Source organism: Galeopterus variegatus, unplaced genomic scaffold (assembly GCF_000696425.1).
Source record: "Galeopterus variegatus unplaced genomic scaffold, G_variegatus-3.0.2 Scaffold1991, whole genome shotgun sequence".
Taxonomy (NCBI): Eukaryota; Metazoa; Chordata; class Mammalia; order Dermoptera; family Cynocephalidae; genus Galeopterus; species Galeopterus variegatus.
The window spans coordinates 109,184-129,905 of record NW_007728102.1 but is presented as its reverse complement, the minus strand read 5'-3'; positions in this window follow the sequence as shown (position 1 = coordinate 129,905).

Here is a 20,722-nt window from a genome sequence, read left to right as displayed (position 1 = left end):
AGGAGCTTCCTGGAAAAGGGTGGATGTGTGGCACAGTTTTTGACACTCTGCATATTTTAAATGTTTTTATTCTATCCTTGGTTTAATTGATAGTTCATAAACATCAAACTCTAGGTTGACTAGGAATTGAGCTAACCAAGGATGTGAAAAATCTCTATAACGAGAACTACAAACTACTGCTGAGAGAAATTAGTGAGGATACAAGAAGATGGAAAGATATCCCATGTTCTTGGATTGGAAGAATCAACACAGTGAAAATGGCCATACTACCCAAAGTGATATATAAATTCAATGCAATCCCCATCAAAATTCCAATGACATTTCTCTCAGAAATGGAAAGAACTCTCCAGACATTTGTATGGAATAACAAAAGACCTCGCATAGCCAAAGCAATGCTGAGCAAAAAAAATAAAGCTGGAGGCATAACACTACCTGACTTTAAACTATACTACAAAGCTATAATAACCAAAACAGCATGGTACTGGTATAAAAACAGACACATTGATCAATGGAACAGAATAGAGAATCCAGAAATCAACCCACACACTTACAGCCATCTGATCTTTGACAAAGGCACCAAGCCTATTCAATGGGGTCGGGACTGCCTCTTCAGCAAATGGTGCTGGGAGAACTGGATATCCATATGCAGGAGAATGAAACTAGACCCATACCTCTCACCATATACTAAAATCAACTCAAAATGGATTAAAGATTTAAATATACACTCTGAAACAATAAAACTTATTAAAGAAAACATAGGAGAAACACTTCAGCAAATAGGGCTGGACACAGACTTCATGAATACAACCCCAAAAGCACGGGCAACCAAAGGAAAAATAAACAAATGGGACTATATCAAACTAAAAAGCTTCTGCACAGCAAAAGAAACAATTAACAGAGCTAAAAGACAACAAACAGAGTGGGAGAAAATATTTGCAAAATACACATCCGACAAAGGACTAATATCCAGAATATATAAAGAACTCAAACAACTTTACAAGAAAAAAACAAGCAACCCAATCAAAAAATGGGCAAAAGAGCTAAGCAGGCATTTCTCTAAAGAAGATATACAAAAGGCCAACAGTCATATGAAAAAATGCTCAACATCACTCAGCATCCAGGAAATGCAAATCAAAACCACACTGAGATACCATCTCACCCCAGTGAGGATGGCTAAAATCCAAAAGACTTTGAACGATAAATGCTGGCGAAGTTGTGGAGAAAAAGGAACTCTCATACATTGTTGGTGGGAATGCAAAATGGTGCAACCCCTATGGAAAATGGTTTGGAGGTTCCTCAAACAGCTGAAGATAGAGCTACCATACGATCCAGCTATCCCACTACTGGGAATATACCCAAATTAATTCACCCACATACACACTCACAAAAAAACCGGGGGGGGGGGCGAAGAAGATAAAACAACTATACTTTTTTGAAGTTGTTACAACAAGCAAATGGAAAGGACATTCTTGGGTGGGAGGGGAGAGAGGGAGGAGGGAGGGAGGTGTCGGTGATGGGCCATAATAATCTAATACATTGTATATTGACAAAATAAAAATTTAACGAAAAAAAATCTCTAGGTTGAAAATAATTGTCAGAATTTTGAAATCATTGTTTCATTGTTTTCTAAATTTCAGTACTGTTGAGAAGCCCAATACCATTCTGAGATCTGATCCTTTGTGTGAAATGTGTTCTTTCTCCCTTAACCTTTGAGGAACTTTTCTCTCCTCCAGTGTTCTAAAATTTTTGATGATGTGTTTCGCTGATGGCTATTTTAATCCACTGTGCTAGGCACTCAATGGGCCCTTTCAGTCTGGAAACAAATGTCCTTCAGGCCTGGGAAATTTTATTGGGTTATTTCTTTGATTATTTTCTTCCCTCTGATTTCTATATTCCCTCTTTCTGTAACTCCTATTATTTGGATTTGAATCTCCTGAGTATGTCTCTATTTTTACTATCTTTTCTCTCCTACTTCTACCTCTTTGTCTTTTTTCTCTACTTTCTGGGATATTTCTTGAACTTCATCTTTTAACACTTCTTGTTGAACTTTTCATATTTGATAAATTATTTTTAACTTTCAAGAGCTCTTTATTATTCCTTTAATGTTTCTTTTTTAAATAGCAAACAGTTGTTTCATGAGTTAATAACCTCTCATCTCTTCGAAGAGTCGAGTATTTTTTAATCACTTTTTAAAATTAATAGTCTGTTTTTTCCAAGTCGCTTGGTTATGTCTATTTATTTTGATATCGTCCTTTATATTGGAGACTTTTTTCAAATGCCTTGTTATCCTTGGCCACTACTTCATAGTTAATCTTCTAAAGAGCAGATTGGAACCTCTGGATGATGAATGGGATTTGTTGACTGTGGCTTCATAGTAGTGTGATCTGTGTAAATCATTTCCATGGGAACACTTGGATTTTTTAATCTCCTTTATTGTAGGGTATAGGCCTGGTTGCCAGCATTCTGGAATCTTAGTGGGGAAGGAATTTTGAGGTTCTTTATATTCTACATGTGAACTTTCACATAATCCCTTTTTTAGTAAAGTAGCCTAATCTTTAGTCATATCCAGTGTCTCCTATTCCAGAGACTCTATTTTACCTTTTCAAGAGAACTGACTTCCATTATTTTTCCATGTGCAGGAAGAGGGCAGTGTGCCAGTTACTTGAATTAGAGAAGGGGCTTGGGTTCTAACTCCTCAGGTAAATTCAAGTAAACTGTTAAAACCAATTTTCTTGCTTTTAGCCCCTCATCACATTTCAGAGGTTACTGGCACTATCCTTCCCTGAGTATTTTGGAGGTACACTGATATAAATTTGGTTGCTTCTTGGCTTCCTCTACTGCAAGCTAGGAATTTAGCTGTCCTGGGTGTGCCAAGTCAGTTTCCACTCATCCATCTGCTTTCCATATTGCAACATTTTGTTTCCTGTTATCTCCTTTCCTATTCTTTTGGTCCTGCTACAACAGCACTGGCACAGAATAGGTGCTAAATTAACATGTATTGAATTAAATTGAATTTAGAGCTGTCACTCTAAAGTGACATTAAAACATTGCCCCAAACCCTTTCAATGGTAGATCAAAACAGAAAGTGGTAAAACAAAACAAAAGTGAATGACTCTATTTTACAGAAGACAGCTACTTCTCAATCCTCAATTATAATCTAGTATTCCGTTTTTGTGCTGAACCCATACGCATTACTCCTATATGTTGTTGTGCTATATCTTAAGAAATCAGAGAAGGCCAGAATCAATAAGAATTCTATCTAGCTTTCATAACAAAAGTTCACAAAACCTCAGATTTTTCTGGCCTTCTGAAATCCTGCATTAGCAGGACTTTTTTTTTAATTGAATCTGGGTTATGAAGGGGAAAAACATTTTTGGAGCTAGAAAATGTTTGAATTGCTGCAGTATTAGAAAAGAAACCAATTTATCGAATGGCACAGCTGTTCACTGTATGATCATTATGATCCTTGTTATTTGGGTGCTGGTTGGTATTTATATCTAATTAGCTCTCTTACACACCATCAAGCAATCTGCATTTAGGGAATAGCGAAAAACTGAAATATATAGAGATCCAAGCTGCCAAATACATATAACAGAATGAATTCAAGTTTAATTCACTGCAGACCGATTATTAACAAACCACTGAAATTAGTTTGCATTTTTACTTGTGCGTGTGTGTGTTTTATAGGAGATGAAAAGGCAACAGGAATAAACTTTTTTAAAAATACTTTTTTCTCATTACTCCCTGACCTTGGAGAGCTGGACTGCTGTCATAATGAGATTTTGCAACCCATTGCCTCCTTGATGTCTATTTACCGATATGCATTATAACACTTTATAATACATTAATAAAAATGTCAGTTCTTAGTTCCTTATTAGCAACTTATGTGTTTCACAGGTAAAGTCATGTTTTTGCTATACTACCACATATAAAAAACACTTATAGACAGATTAGTGTTTATGAAAGCACAAGTGGTCACAACCAAGTTTTAAGGGTCTTATTTGGCTATTATATATAGCAACAAAGTATATACTCTTATTAATGAGAAAAAGCATCATAATGATTCCACTGAAGTTATCATCTTACATTTTTCACTTGATTTCTTATTTTAACTTTTTGTTTAAAAGTCATTTCAGATTTACAGAGGAGATGCAAAGATAGTACAGAGATGTTACGGACTGAATGTTTGTGTTCTCTCAAAATTCATATGTCGAAGCCCTAACCCCAGTGTGGCTGTGTTTGTAGATGAAGCCGGTAAGGAAGTAATTAAGGTTAAATGAGGTCGTAAGGGTGGGGTCCTGATGTGATAGAATTAGTGTCCTCATAAGAACAGACATTAGAGCTCGCCCTCTCCTTCTCCTCTCTCTGTCTCTGTGCCTCTCTCTGTGTATCTCTGTTTGTCTGTCTCTCTCTCCTCGTGCTCATGCATCAAAGAAAGGTTATGTAAAAACATAGTGAGAAGGAGGCTGTCTACAAGCCAGGAGGAGAACCATCACTAAAAACCAACCGTGCTGGCACCTTGTTGTCAGACTTCCATTCTCCAGAACTGTGAGAAAATCAATTTCTGTTGTTTAAACCACCCAGTCTATGTCATTTTATAGTGGCATGAGCTGACTTCAGATGAGAGCGTTCCCTTATAAACTTCACCCAGATTCCCCTAATGACATCACACATAACCATGATACATTTATCAAAATTCATTCTAGCATTCTTCCTTTGCTTATTTATACTCCTTTTCCTGACAGTGTGAAACCTGGCTCACATTATCTACAGTATATTTACTCATTTGTTCAAAGCTAGTATACATATAATTTCGAAACTGCTAATTCCTTTCATTGTGAGAAACAAATCGCCCAGCTAAAGTCCAGTGTTTTTCTTTTTTGTCTTTAGCTTAACACTGTCTAGTTAAAAACACCATTTTACTTAGGTCAGCTCCTTTCTTCTCCACCACCTTCAGAAAGATTCCTGAGCCCTATTCTAAGAGATTTTCTTTCAGTAGTTCTTGGGTGTGGCTCTAGAATTTTTATTTTTACCCAGCCTTCTTATACAATCCCTGGACTTCAGTTTCTGATTTACTGATACAGGGTATGTTGAGTATAAATTGAGCACATCCCCATTCTCCAATCTTGCAGAGCCCAAATAAGTTAACACAAAACTAAAACATGCCCCATTAATCCAAGCCAGAGAGGAGCATTATGAGTACTCTTTGGAGGTTTAACCCTTCTCATATTTACTTTTTCTCTACTTCTTCTACACTGAGTTCTATTTACTTATGTGAATTCTAAGGAAGAGGGATATCAGATAAAATGTGGCTTCTTGTTTCTTTTTAAGTATTACTCTAATAACAGAAACTGGGAAGCCACTTTCAGGAAACTGGGAGATCAGAAACTATCAGATTTATAGCAGAAACAAGCTTGAGTCAACCTCTCTTGTGACCTTGAGTTCATTCTTTATTTTGATGAATACATGAGTGCTCTGGCACGTCACTGCTTTGGCACTTCATTGGTCCCGCAAGGTAAGACATGAGGGCTGCTGCCTTCGGCAAGCCATACTTATAATGAAACTCTTTACCTATCTCTTGTAAGTTCCAGAAAACTTTGCTAATGGATATTTCTGCTGAAGACTTAAAATAGGGTAGTTTGATTATTTGCATTTTAGAGATGATGAAAGAGAAATGCATAACTGAAATGATAATTTAATATTCAAAGCACTACAGTAATAATCCAGCTTAACTCCACCAATTGCATAAGATGAAAACCCTTCTGTCTGTGTGGCCTCTGCATTTTACTGGTCATTTTCAGGGGACATTTACTTCCATAGACTTTGAGGAACAATATAAATCTGTACTTATTGTAACATAGAGAAAGTTAAAATATGATCCAAATATGATAAAGGTTCTGACTTAGAGTTTTCTTTTTACTTTCCAAGCTTCAACCTAAAGGCATTGTTTCTTCCCTTGAGGTATCATACTGGGAAACATGTTGTGAAATACCAGCCAGCAGTTAGTTGTAGAGAGCTGCTAACATTTCAATAAGAAGAATACCATTCTATGTCTTAGTACTATGGTGATGTTAGTAAAAAGAATGAACATTTTGCAAGAGAAAAGATCCAACCCACTTTGAAGAGCTTTGTTGTTCAACTGGTAATCAACGGCAGGGAAGTTCTCTCTGATTCAACATCTGGTACTCAGTTAGAATTCGTAATTCAGAATAACTGAAAGGAAATCCATTCGGAGGTTAGCTTATTGAATTTGGATGCATTTTTTTAAAAAAGAAAAAAATCAAAAGTCTATGTGCCTTGGAAATCATGTAATGCATTTCTCTTCATTCTTTTGCTTGATATAATGTCCCCTTGTTACTTTTTCTAATGTACAGGCTAGGTTACTATAATACAGTGTCACTCCCAATAAACATGTCATTATTCTGTAGCTTGTGCTGACTTTCCTCTCTCCTTTTTCCATGCCCCCTACCATCTGCCCCAATGCACCAGTCATTCATGAGTAATAAACTGTCATTCTATTCTGAAACCAAGTGGGCCACTCTCCACAACAACTCCACAGCAATCTATGAAAATAGAGGGGAGATGGGAATTCAGAATGTATTCCATCTTACAGTTGGCACAGCTGTGCTCTGAACCTGGTCAATGGATATATTTATTTTAGGTTATGAACCAATAGAAAATAGGGACTTTGCAAATATCAAAGTACTGTGCACTTTCCTTACTCTAAATTTAAGTACTTGACAATTGGCCAATTATTAAAGAAGCTGTATGTGTTTTACATGATTTGTTTGGGATAACTCAACACTCTTCTATCTGAGGACACTACAAATACAGTACATGATTGTATTACATAATTATATATTATCTATAGCTAATAGAAAGAGACATTGCTGCATGGACATATGTCAAGTTTAAATGTTTAAATGCTGTTAGAATGGGAACTTTTTGTTCGGTTGCATATAAATGGAATAAAAAGACATGATTTGTTTAGCCTGGACAGTGTTTTTGGCATAGTACAGAGTTTAAGCATTTAAGTCATATTGGGAGAGACACTTTTTCCTCAAGGGATCTATAAACAACATCTATCACATTCAAAGAAAGACTTCTCATTTGATCTCCTGGAAATATTCCCTGGGTATTTTTCACCCCTGCCTGCTGTTGTCACAGTTTGACAGTAAAAGTATAAGCAAGACAACAATGTGTAATTGCCTGCACCTTGTCAATTCAATATGTAGTGGCTTTGGTCATTCATACCCTGATTATAATAATAGCCAAAGGAAAAAACACTAAAAAGTCAAAATGTCTCTCTCATAAGTTGTCAAACAGTGAGAGAGCTCTTTGCTCAGTACTCAAATGTCTTTAAAATTGCCACCCAACTTAATTCTTAATGTCAAGCATTACATGATTGATTATACTGTAAAACTTTTAGAAATTTGGATTTTGAAGGCAGAGTGATGTTGACTTATGTACCTAGACCATTGCCCCTGGGAATTTTCATTCCATCACAAATTCATACATTCCTATATTTTCCATAGCAAAGGATATTGGAGGAAGAGGCTGAGGTATTCCCAGGCCCAGTTATGAAAAAAACATATCATCATAGGAAGCAATAAAGCCATAGAAATGGAGAACACAGTGTTCATACCCAGGTCTAAGTCTTCTGATAGCTTCCAATGCAAAAGGAAGTAAAGGTAGGAAAGGGAGACTGCGTCAGTGAAAGAGATTATGGGAGGAAGCAGCCCAAATAGCAGCCAGTGAAATGGAAGTGCTAAAGACAGACCTCACTGAATGTATCAAAAAGGTCTTTACTGCATGTCAATGAAGACTTCAGAGAACACCAGTGTGTATAATAATGAAGCACCATACTGAAAGAGAAGGAAAGTACCACAGTTCTTTGTGGCTACTATATGCCAGGCTCTGTGCTTTGTGCTTTACATTTGTGTGATCTCCCTTAATCTTCACAAAGCACTATGAAAACAAGGAGACACAGTTTAGAGGGGTTATTTGTCTTGCCCAATTCTGCTGCTCATTATGTATGTACTATTGAACTTCTGACTGCAGTTTCAACTCAGGCGTATTTCCTTAGCCACGATAGAGAAAATTACTGAACACTGAAACTTGTAAATGGCTACAAGACTCTCCTTGGCCACTCAGAGTGGTTCCTCTTATCTTTCCACTTTGGTTTAGGAAACAGAAATAACTCCCAATAACATGTCATTATTGTGAAGTTCCATTATCAGAAAATTGCTCTATATCTGCAGTTTCTTTGAATATTTCCTTCATTTACTTATCTAACCTGAAACTTGGTAGTTATGAAAAATTCATCCTTTTCCTGCCATTATCTCAAGTGGGCACTTCTTTTTTTCCTTTATACTCCATGTAACTCAAATGTTGGGATTAGTATCCTTCTTGCTCCCCAGTGTTGCTTATGGACTTTTACTCCTCTGTCTCTTGCTAAAAACCCTGTTTTTATTAGGATCACATAATCGCTATAGTTCACCTCTTTTTTAGTAGCATTAAGCTGAAAAAAAATTTGAATCTACATGATCAATCTCTTGCCCAGCCGATAAGCATCAAAAAACCTCTATCACCCTGTGTGTGTGATCATGCAAACCAAATGAACATTCAACAAATCACAGCAATTTTAACAAATGTTTCTTTAATTTTACTTTCTAACTCTTTGCAATCACTTTTTCACACCTTGTTTATTCTTCCTAAATATTTGAGCTATCTATCACTGCCCTATGTCTCATACTTCATAGAGAAAGTAGAACTTATTAGATGGGAGTTGCTGTATCATCATCAAATAAGAAAAAAGCTTAGGAGTATCTTTTCCCATCTTTGCCTTTCCCCTCCTATTTCAATAGAGGAAGAAGAGGGAATTCCGATGAGTACATGAACTTCAAACCAGTTTCCAAAAGACCACAAGACAGATATAATCCACAGATCAGTCAAAAGCCACGAGGGAGAAAATGAAGACAAGAAATATGGCGAGTGACAAGTTAGTACGGAGGTAAGAAATTTAAGAAAATACCAGCACAAACAACTTCCTGAAGGAGAGATGATCACCATGAAGTGCAAAAACTATTTTTTGTTGAAAACTAGAGGTGAGAAATTGGTTAGCAGGGTTAAACCCAATTTATTTCAAAGGATAAGGAATAGAGCTAGATGAAGAATCACAAGCAGAAGACATATTTGCAAAAAGTCATCTGCCTCCGTGGCAGTAGAGAGGAAATTCTTTGGGAATAAAGCCTGAATGGCCACAGTGGCCCCCATTTCGATCAATCTACAAATAGCTGGTCTAGGAAAGTCCAACTCATTCAGTGATAAATAATATAGAGGGGAACTGGTATGGCATTGACATAAAGATATAAGAAAAATATAAAAAAGAGCAGCAAAATTTAGAAACAAAAGAACACTCACCAGAATATGTTGCAATAAAATAAATGATTTAAAAATAATGAATCAATCACACTTATAAAGGAAGATCACAAATCCGAAATGTACAGTCAGAAAAAAAATGAGACAACAGAAGCAGTGAAGCATAAGCTGGAATCACTAAGGAGATAAGAAAATGAAGAGAAAAAAATCCGAAACAAAAACAAAACTGACAGAATCACAAAAGAAAACAGATGCTATGGAAAATTGGGTGTGATACTGTGAAATAATAACAAATATGTATATTGGTCTATGTCCCTGGTTCCTGACATAAAGCTCCTAAAGCCCTTGTAGATACGGGCACTACAAGAATCTTTTGTTCTAATATTTGGTCTTTGACTTCCAGTTCCTGAGAAAGAGCTCCTAAGACCTTTGTAATTTTCCTGAATGATATCAGCATCTGACACAGAGTTCCTAAATCACTTGGAATTACTTGGGTTATAAGAGTATCTTTTGTTCTGATGAGGCAACTCTTGGTGGGCTCCTGGATAGCCTTGGGATAGGGGCTGGTTGCCAGAGAACCAACCATGTGATCAGAGGGTCACAAATTGCAGCCCTAACTCTGACCTCTGGGGAGAGTAGAGGGACTGAAATTGAGTTGATCACCAATGGCCAATGATGTAGTCTATCATGCCTATGTAATGAAACCTCCATAACACCCCTCCCCCCCCAAAAAAAAAGGATTTTGAGAACTTCTGGATTGCTGAATTCGTGGAGGTGCCTGGAGGATGGCACACCTGGAAAAGCCATGGAAGCTACATGCCCCTTCCCATATACCTTACACTATGCATCTCTTCCGTCTGGCTGTTCATCTGTACCCTTTGTAATATCCTTTATAATAAATGAGTAAGTGTAGGTAAAGTGTTTCCCTGAGTTTGGTGATCTACTCTAGCAAATTAATTGAAGGGGAGGTGTTTGTGGGAATCCCAAATTTATTTACTACCTGTGATTGGCATCTGAAGTAGGGGACAATCATGGTAGGCTGAGCCCTCAATCTATGGGATCTGATGCTGTCTCCAGGTAGATAGGATCAGAACTGAGTTAAAATTATAGGACACTCACTTGGTGTCCACTAAAGAATTGATTGTTGGTGGGGGAAAATCCCCACGCATTTTGGACACAGAAGTGTTCTGAACTGAGTGTGAGAGTAGAGGAAAAAGTTGGTTGTTTTCTTCAGATAGAGTTAGAAACACAAAAGATAGAAATTAGAAAAAAAATAATGAAGATGATAATAATAAAATGAATAAAGACTTTGAAAAGGATGAATGAGAAATAGATTTAGAAGCCAGGCAAAGAAGAGTGAACTTAGTGTAACGGGAGTACTTGAGGAAGAGAACTAAAACAATAGAACAAGTTTTTAAATATATTAATCAATAAAACTCTACTAATAAAAGAAGACAAAGCTACATATAGAAAGAACTGTGTAAGGAACATTGTGTGTGTAAGAGAAAATTGAACCAGAATGGTCAATGCTGGGAAATGTCCTAGTACAATTATTGGTTGTTAAAGATAAAGAATTCTTTGAGCAGCCAGACAAAAAGATCAAGTCATGTATAAGAAGAAAATAATTAAGCCAGCCTCAGCTTTCTCCACAGAAAAATTCTAAACCAAAAGACAGTGAAACAACATCTACGAAGTATTAAAGGAAAGAAAATGTGAGTCGATGATTTATATCCAAACTATCCTTTATGTGTAAAGACTACATACACATTGTTTTGAAGTGGCAAGATTTCCGACTATTGTTTCTGTGAGCCTTTTAGTGGAAATTGCAAGAGGAATAATTAGAGTCAGAAAAGTGATGACAAAGATTAAACCAAAAGATTGGCATTGAACTTTGAACATATTTAACTGTATAATGAAGACCAAAACAAAAGTGGGAATACAGTGACAGAATAGAATGTAAATGCCATATGCCTTAAAAAATGTAGAAATTGTGTAATTAACACCAGTTGGGAAGAGTAAGGGAGAGAATGTGGTGGTAGAGTAAGTGTGCTGATAACCTCATTTGTAATAGATGGGACTCACAAGAAGCCATTTAAATATGATGAGGCATAGTAATAGTTGAGGCAAGTAATAGTTGTATGTTTGGCTACATAAGAGAAAATACTGAGAAAGAGTGTATTATTGAAGAACAAAGATACTTCACTTCTTGCAGTGGTAAAGAGACTTACATCACCAATTTAAAGAAAAGAGAAATTTAAGATTGAATCATAAAGCAAAACCAAAATTTATGCCATGTATATAAGAGATAAATCTACAGCAAAGTGATTCTCAAGGTTGGCAAGTAAAAATATACACTAAATAAATACAAACAGAAAAAGGCAAGGGTCAGGTTTTTAGTATAAAACAAGCTGCAATTAAGACTAAAAGCATTATAAAAAAAGAGGGAGGGACACTTTAAAGTGATAAAGGGTATAATTCACATGTAAAATAAAATGGAGTTGTATATCTAGCACCATGTAGCATAGTAAAAACATTTATAGATCAGAAATCATTAGAAATAAAAGGAGAAATAGATAAAAATATAATAGAATGATAATTCTCTCTCAATCTTTGTCAAATTAAATACTAAAAAGGTAAGAATATAGAAGAAACAGATAATATAATTTATAGGTAACTTTTGATATATATTGAATGTTGTAACCTAAAAATAGAGATGGAAAAAATTTTCCAATAGACTCTATAGCAATCACTATTAATGTAGTATAAAAATACTTTCTGATTACAATAAAATAGGTCTTGAAATTTCTAAATCTTTTTTTAAAATCATGAAAACAATGTGTTTTGTCTATAAACTAAAAACAAAGTTCTGTAATTTTAGAGAGTCCAAGAGGAAGTACAAAACTGAAGTATATTTGTCGTTAAAACAAATATAGTAAAAGCATTATTTATCAGTACCTAACAGATACAGCTAAAGCAGTGCTTGTGGGAAAATTCAGGGCCTTAAACATGTATACAAGTAATAATTCAGAATGAAAGCTAATAAATTAGAAATCTGGCTTAAAATTAGAATTATGACGCAAAAATAATTACAGTAAATTTGAATTAATAAATTGATATAAGATAGAGAAATTGACTTAAACTTATAAAAAAGTATTAGAAATAATAAATAAACCTAAAAATATATTTCTAGTAAATCTAACTAAGAAAAAAGGGGAAATCACTAATAAAAAGCAAGAAATAAGGAGGAAATAACCACAGAATTAGAATTAGTTAAAAAGATAAGAAATACTCTTCTCAAACTTATACAAATAAATTTAAAGTCTTGATAAAATATACAATAGTCCAGAAAAATATAATTTACCAAATTTACCTCAGAAAAAATAGAAATTCTGAACATATGCATTTCTAGATTAAATGAAGAAGATTGTCAAAGTACAGCACTCTCCACCCCACTGTCAAACAACAATAGAAATAGATGGTTTCACAAGATATTCTCCAAAATTTTAAAGGACAGATAATTACAAAGTTACTAAAACTGCTCAAGAAAGGAAATCTTCCAAATTTTATTTATGAAGTGAGATTAATGCTAATAGTAAAACTTGGAAAAGATTGCACAGAAAATAATAATAAAAAAGTTACAGACAAATATCACTTATGTGTATTGATGTGAAAACTCCCAAACAAGAGTGATGTCAGCAAAAATGGCAAAGTAAGATCTTTGAAAATTCTCTCCTCTGTTCAGTCAATGAGTAAACTGGCAAAAATTTTCAAATTCAGAATTTTCAGAGCTCTGGAAATTAACCAAAAGTTTGCATCAATATAGGGAACATTTATCCAAGAAAAACTTTTGAATCTAGCATCAAGCTTTGGGACAATTTAACTTGTCCTGTTCTGATCCTTCTCTCCCCAGCTCCAAGGTATCCTTGAACACCAACAGCCTGTAATTGTGAAAAACAGCAGCCTGGAAGACGCCAGAGGGGGCAGAATGAGGTTGGAGTCCCTTTAAAGCCTTATTGTCAGAGGATTGTCATTATTTGACCTGTCTGGTGATTTCCTGAAATATCCTACTTGCAAAGCTGTCTTTATTTGGTCTCACTCAAAGCTCAGTCAGTGCAAACAGCCTTTCTCTTGAAGCACTTGTTAAAAAAATTACTGGCAAGTGTTTAACTTTGTGGCTTCTGGAGGAGGTATATAACAGTTGGGGTAAACAATAGGCTATGACCAAAAGCCTAAAAGGAAAAGCTGGAAAATAAGATGCCCATATGGGATTTATAAAGCTTTGACATACTCTTGGGAGTCTTAAAGGTCATGTGCATGCATCAGGATGTGAGAATGCCAAGGGCTGTTCTTATGCACAGATCTGTGAATGTTCACAAGAAAGACTTGAGAAGGCCCTAAATTCTCATGTCTGGCTGACCTTGAGTCTCGACAAGCAGAAAGGGAATACTAAGGCAGAAGTGTCAACTTCCTGGCTGAGTATTGAAGGTGTGCACCAACATGCACACAGAGCCCCTCAACAAAGCCTGGGAAACATTAAATTCAAGCATTTAAGGAAATCTCTGTCCAATCATTCCCTGACAACTAAGCCAACTGAAAAGAGATTTCAGTGTTCACATATGACAAAGAGTACAGTCTTTACAGAATTAGTTCAGAAAAGTAACTAAAAAGCAAACAAAGAGTAACAACAAACCATAGGGAAAGAGCTTGGCACATTATATTATTTGAAATGTTCAGTTTCAGCAACAAAAACTACAAAATAAGACATAGAAACAGGAAAAAAAAAAAAGAATCAATAGAAAGTAACCCTGAAGAAGCCCAGATGTTGGATTTATTAGACAAAAAATTTAAATAAACTATTTTAAATACTAAAGGAAACCACGTCTAAAGAACTAAAGGGAAGTATGAAAACAGTATTTTACCAAATGAAAAATTATCAATAAAGACATAACAATTATAAAAATAAGCAAATAGAAATTCTGGAATTGAAAAATACAATAACTAAGTTGGAAAATTCACTAGAGGGTCTCAAAAATAAATTTGAGCAGGCAGAAAAAAAGAATCAGCAAATGTGAAGGTAGGTCAGCTGAGATTATTTGGTGTGAGGAATAGAAATTTTAAAAAATAAGTAAAAATAAACGGATATCTTTGACTTAGAGACCTGTGAGACACTATCAGCCAAATCAACATGTGAAGGTTAGACTCAGAAGAAGAAGGAGACACAGGGGTAGAAAAAATATCTGCAGAAGTAATTGCTGACACTTTCCAAATTTGATTAAAAACCATTTATATACACATTCGAGAAGCTCAAAAAACTCCAAGTAAGATAAAATAAAAAAGGTTAATGCCTAGACACATTATGATCAAACTGTTAAAAGCCAAGAAAAAGAGGGAATCTTGAAAGCAGCAAGAGAGACTCATCATGTACAAGGAATTCTCAGTAAGATTAACACATAATTTCTCATCAGAAACCACGGAAATCAAAGGGTAGTGGGTGACATATTCAAAGTGCTGAAGGAAAATTCCATATATTATTTTTTGAAAATTTTATTTTATTTTTTTAATTATGCATATATATGGGGTACATTGCTGATTTTCAATAATTGTGTACAGCATGTGGTGGTTAGATCAGTATAGTTGGCTTATTCATCATTACAATACACAATTATTCTTTGTGTCCATTGACCAGTTCCTCATTAGCCCCCCTCACTCTCCTCATTGCATCCCCTTTTCCACCTCTAGCTTTATAAAAGTTCAACATTTGTGATTGTTGTTTCTTTCTTTCTCTCTGTCTCTCTTTATTGTTCATTTGTTTATGGATTCAGTTCCCAGCTGAAGGAAAATTCTGTCAACCCAAAATACTGCATCTCACAAGATTATCCTTCAAAAATAATAAAAATATAAGATATTCTTGGATAACCAAAAAATGAAAGAATTCACATCTAGAAGACCGGACCTACAAGAATTAGTAAAGAGAGTGTGTATTAGTCAGGGTTCTCCAGAGAAACAGAACAGAACCAGTAGGACACACACACACATGCACACACATGCATGCTTGTATATGAATGTGTGTGTGTGTATGTATACACATATCTATAAATCATGTGATTATGGAGGCTGAGAACTCCTATGATCTGCCATCAGGAAAGCCGGTGGTGTAGTTCTGAGAACCTGGGGGCTAATGGTGTAAGTCTCAGTTGAAGGCAGGAGAAGACTTATGTCCCAGCTCAAGCAGTCAGGCAGAGAAAGGAAATTCCCCTTTCCTCCAGGCTGTCAATGGATTAAGTAATGCTCTCCCACATTGGGGATGGCATTCTGCTTTATTCAGTTCACTGATTCAAATGCTAATCTCATTTGTAAAAACCCTCACAGACACACCAAGAAATAATGTTTATTTGGGGAACCCCATGTCTGAGTCAAGTTGACACATAAAATTAACCATCATAGAGTGACTGAAGGAAATGAAATGAAAGAAAAGGACACTAGTCAGTATCTCTAATCCACATGAAGAAATGTCCAAGTGGTATTTATCTCAGGAATGCAAGGTTAGTTCAACATACAAAAATTAATAAATTAATAAATGTAATACAGCATATTAATCAAATACATAAAAAAACACACATGATTATCTAAATGGACACAGAAAAAGAATTTGAAAAAATTTAACACAACACCCTTTCCAGATAAAAATACTCAACAAACTGGTAGTAGATGTTAACTTTCTCAATCTGATAAAAGTCATGCATGAATATCCCACAACTCATATTATGCTTTAAAGTTGAATGACTGAAATCTTCCTACCTAAAATTAGAAATAAGAGAAGGATGTCTACTCTCATCAATTTTATTCAACATTGTGATGGAAGTTCTAGCCAGGTCAATTAGGCAAGAAAAATAAATAAGAGAAATTCAGATTGAAAGGAAAATTTCTCTATTTGCAGATGATATAATCTTGCACATAGAAAATCCTAAGGAATCTACCCGTTAGAGTTACTAATAAGTTCACCAATTTTTTAGGATACAAGATCAGTATAAAAACATTACTTGTATCTCCATAAAATAGCAGTAAACAATACAAAAATGAAATTGAGTAAATACTTCCATTTAAAATGCCATTATAAATAAATTTAGATATAATGTAACAAAAGAAGTGAAGACTTGTATATTCAAAAGTACAAAGCATTGTTGAAATTAATTAAAGGTGGACTAAATAAATGGAAGGATATCCCATGTTTATGGATTGTGAGAAATATATTGATAGCCCAATACCCAAATTAATCTATGGATTTAATGTAATCACTATAAAAATCACAGCTGGCTTTTTTTTTTTTTTTTGCAGAAATTGACAAGATGATCCTAAAATTCAGATAGAAATGTGAAGGACCCAGGATAGTCAAAACAATCTTGAGAAAAAACAAAGTTTGAGGACTCACTTTGTGATTTCAAAAGTTAGTATAATTCGACAGTAATCAAGACTGTTGGGTTCAGGCATAAGGGTAGACACAAAGATCAACAGAATAAAATTGAGAGTTCAGAAATAAACCTGTACATTTATATTTAATCTATTTCTAACAAGGGTGCCAAAACAATTTAATGGGAAAAAGTATAGTGTTTTCAACAAATGGTACTGGGACAACTGCATATCCACCTGCCAAACAAACAAACAAACAACTACAAAAAAGAAATTGTATTCCTATCTTACACCATATACAAAACTTAACTCAAAATAAATTAAAGACCTAAATATGAGAGGCAAAACTATAAAACTCTCATAAGAAAACATAACTGTAAATCTTTGTGACTTTGGAATAGCCGATGGATTATTAGATATGAAACCAATAACACAAACAACTAAAGGAAAAATATAGATAAATTGGACTGTATGAAATTTAAAATGCTTGTGCTCTGAAGGATACTATCATGAAAGTGAAAGGGCAAACCACAAAATGACAGAAATCATATATTTGATAAAAGTCTAGTATCCAGAATATATGCAGAACTCAACATTAGACTATAACAGGACAAATAACCTTTTAATTAAAAATTGGCAAAGAACTTGAATTGATATTTCTTTAAACAAAATAAATAGAATAACTAATAAGCACATGAAAAGATGCTCAGTCCCCAAATTTAAGGAAACGCAAATGAAAACCATTATTAGGTACCTCTTCGCACCCACTTGGATGGTCATATTCAAAGACAGACAGTTACAAGTGTTGTCAAGTATGTGGAGAAATTGTAACCCTCATACATTGCTCATAGGACTGTAGAATGGTGCAGCCATTTTGGAAAACAGTTTGGCAATTCCTCAGAATGTTAAACAGAAAACTACCTTACAATACAATAATTCTGCTTCTAGGCATATATTCACAAGAATAGAAAAATCCACACAAAAACTTGTACATCAAAGTCATGGTAGCATTATTCATAGTAGCTAAAAAGTGGAAACAATGAAAATGACCATCAGTGGATGAATGCACAAACAAACGTGCTATATCTATACAATATAATATTATTTAGCACTAAAAAGAATGAAGTTCTGATATATGCTACAACATGGATGAACCTGAAAACATTATGTTAAGTGAAAGAAGCCAGACACAAAGGCCACATATAGTATAACTCATTTATACATAATGTCCAGAATAGGCGAATGAATGCGTGAGAGGAGAAAGGAGATTAGTGTTTTCCAAAGGCTACGAATGGCTGAGGGTGGGGGAGGGTTGAGGAGTGACTACTCTTAGGTAAAGGGTTTCTTTTTGGCATGATGAAAATATTCTGGAATTAGTAGTCATGGCTGCACATCCTTGTGATTTTAATAAAAATTACTAAGTTGTACACTATAAAAGGGCAAATATTATGGTATGTGTCATATCTTTAAAGAATGCTGAAAAAAAATCTTGAGAAGAATATTGGCAAACAGAATTTGGCAGTACATATTAAGAAACATACATCCAGACCAATAGAATTTATTGTTGAAATCAAGAATGGTTCACTATTTGGAAATCTACTTAACAAATGATTGTATTAATTGATCTAAGGAGAAAATTATATACTCATCTCCATAGATGCTGAAAAGGCATTTGACAAAATTCAATGACAAGTCTCAATTTAAAAAACCCAATAAGAATAAATCAATATTTCTTTAACATGATTAACTATATTTATCTTAGCCCAAAATTCAATATTATAGGGAAATACAGCAATGATTAGCGCTAAAATCAGCAAGAAGTTTGGAATGTCCACTATCTCCTCTATTATTTAACATTTTACTGCACACAATAGCTAAAGCAATTAGATAAGACAAGGGACATACAAGTACAAAAATTGGAAAGAAGAAAAATATGATCATTTATTGCAGATTATATAAATGTAAATCAAAAATACAAGAGAATCAATAGAAAAACTACCACAAGCAAACAAGTATACAGTAACATAGTGGAATATATATTAATGTATGAGTATCAATAGTACATATAACTCCATTTACAACAGCAACAATATAATAAAACACCAAAGAATGAACTTAGAAAATGTATAATACCTACATGAAGAAAATATTTTTTTTGTAGATCATCTTGTTTATTTCCCAGTCACAGTAGGATTGTCTACCTTTTTAATTACATTTTATTAGCAATAATCTTTCTTCATCTTTTTTTTTACTCTTAATCATGGTAAAATACACATACCACAAAATTTACCATCTTAACCACTTTTAAGTGTACAGTTCAGTAATGTAGAAGAAAACTTTTAAACACTAAAAAGAATGCAAGAACACATAGATAGAACTGCTATGCTCCTGCGTAGAAAGATTCAACATTACGTACATGTAAATTTTTCCCAAGAAAATGTATAAATAAAATGCTGTCCCAATTAAAATACTCACACGTTACATCTTTAATCTGGAATTAGAAAGAGGCTGATTCTAACATTCACATGGAAAAATACACAAGCAACAACACCAAAGAAAATTCTGAAAAAGAAGAGCAATGAGATTAAGTTTTGAATCTGGCCCACCCTGCCAGGCATTTTCCTCAATGAATTGCTGATAGAGTTCCTGTTGTTCCCCTTTGATATCTGCCTTCCATCACATCATCCCCCATTCTACCAGTCAAATCTGATTCCCACCTGGGTTATTTTCTTTTCCATGACAACTCTGGGCAAAATTCATATCAGGGAACATGGTTGGGCATCTCTTTAAGTACCCCTCAATGTTCCATAACAGGGAAGCTTTGTCTGCCCAGATCAAAGAGAAAACCTCTTAGACAGTGCTACTTACTGCCATAGGCTAAACTATTCAGATTTCAGCTCTGGATCCATGAAGGCATTAATAAATCTCAAGAATCAAGAGGAAATAAATGTAAGTGCAAGACAATTCTACTACCATCATGAATGAAGATCCTGTAAGCGTCATGTGGTCTTCTACACTGGGAAATACTCCATCGTCATTTGTCATCCAATATCATCTATCTAGTGAGTAAAGACTCTCCTAAACCAGCAGCAGAAATCGTGAGTATTTAAAAAGATGTGTGCCTGTGTTTGTGATTTTTTTTTTTTCTGTTTATAGGATAGGCTTCAGACTTTTTTCACAATTACGCCTGTGAAAAGTGTAGTCCTAATGGACATAAATGCACAGCACCGTACTCATCATTTATACTGAACTGTTGCGTTAATCTCAAAAAGGGGTAGATTCCCATTTCAATTAGCAAAGGTATTTGCACATATATATAAGGTGATAGATAATCTAAGGGAAGTCTGATGTAAGTCTACTTATAATTTCTTTGTAGATGTAATTAAGCTGTTAAAAAGAAATATTTTCCTTTATGTATCTATTAGCACAATGTTAATGTACCTCCCAAGATGTTTTACTTGTTACTTCAATTTGTTAAAGAAGGAAAGAGCAACAGATTAATATTGAAAATGTAAGAATCAGTTAAGGCAGATTGTTTAACATAGCCTATATGAATATTTGATATGAATATACTTATAAATATTAAGATCTCTTTTTCTGACTTCTACAGCATATAAATCATTCTACCCAGTTTCTTTTTTGCTCTTTTCTTTTCTCTTGTCTGTCCTACTTCTCTTTTTCACTTTGAATTGAAATTTGAAAAACAACACAGGAAGAGATCCCCAGATAAGGTTAAGAGTGAAGCAGCCATGATTTGGAGCTTTCTCCAGCAGAATGTTTGCAGACCTTGTTAGTAAGGTGAAGATTACACCACTTTATGTTTACCACCTATCTACCTGTGATACAAACTGACACTGTGTCGTTGTTAATCACTGACTGATCAATCTAATAACTCAATTTAGTTCTTAAGTTGACAAAAAAAAAAAAAAAAAAA